The 937-nt window shown below is 40.1% G+C and overlaps 1 long non-coding RNA gene across 1 annotated transcript; it reads right to left on the minus strand.

Moving 5' to 3' along the window:
• LOC107739416 (uncharacterized) lies at window positions 1-477 on the minus strand. Its single transcript, XR_001639992.1, has 3 exons — window positions 352-477; window positions 191-267; window positions 1-75 (listed from the first exon to the last, which is right to left on the minus strand). It is a non-coding gene; the product is annotated as an uncharacterized LOC107739416 (long non-coding RNA).
• Window positions 478-937: the final 460 nt, after the last annotated feature.

A 937-nucleotide genomic window follows, 5' to 3' on the forward strand; every position in this document is an offset into this window, starting at 1 on the left:
ATAGCATGACTCTTAAGTGCTGTTTTCTTTTCCTTGTTCTCTGGAACAACCCTCACAGACCTTCAGTGAGCATGCCTGTAAAAATTGAAATAAAATCGGTCAACATTTCTGTGCGACACTCGTATACGCTACTAATTGGCCTTGCATGATTAAGACCAAATATTGCGACAAAAAAATGCTCGTAGATTACCTGCCTTACAAGCTCCCTCACTTTGCCGACAGTTCCTTGGCTTGATGAGCTTGAAGCACCGCTACAGCCTCTTCAACCTAAACAGTGCAGAAAAGTGCAATGATCAAACAAAATCTGATCTTTGAGACTAAATGTCGAGTACATGTTTTGAGCAGGTGAACCTTGGAGTGCAGGGACTCTGGAGACTCGAGCATGTGCAGTAGTTCAGAGTTGTCAATCTCCAGCAGCATGCCTGTAATCTTTCCCGCAAGAGTCGGATGCAAGGCCTGGATAAGTGGATACAGCCGCTCACCTGTATAGGATGCAAACAGTTTAGCCGCTCACCTGTATGGGATGCAAACAGTTTGGGAATTTTACTCATGTTATGAAGTAGTACATAGATTGTGTGCTATATTCCAAGTCTTCTGAAGCCATATGATAACTACCTGCTACTTTACACTAAATAGACACTGTAAAGTTTCGACACTGTAGTTTTTTTCAGTACTTCACTGTAAAGGGGAATTCACAAAGAATTAATTTGTTCTCACTGGATAAATATAACCGTACTACAGTGAAAAGTCGTTTATTAAAGGGGTCATATGATGCTGCTAAAAAGAACATTATTTTGTGTGTTTGGTGTAATGAAATGTGTTTATGCTGTTTAAGGTTCAAAAAACACATTATTTTCCACATACTGTACATTGTTTCTTCTCTATGCCCCGCCTTTCTGAAACGCGTCGATTTTTACAAAGCTCATCAGTCTGAAAA

Source organism: Sinocyclocheilus rhinocerous, unplaced genomic scaffold (assembly GCF_001515625.1).
Source record: "Sinocyclocheilus rhinocerous isolate Xijiao unplaced genomic scaffold, SAMN03320098_v1.1 scaffold16607, whole genome shotgun sequence".
Taxonomy (NCBI): Eukaryota; Metazoa; Chordata; class Actinopteri; order Cypriniformes; family Cyprinidae; genus Sinocyclocheilus; species Sinocyclocheilus rhinocerous.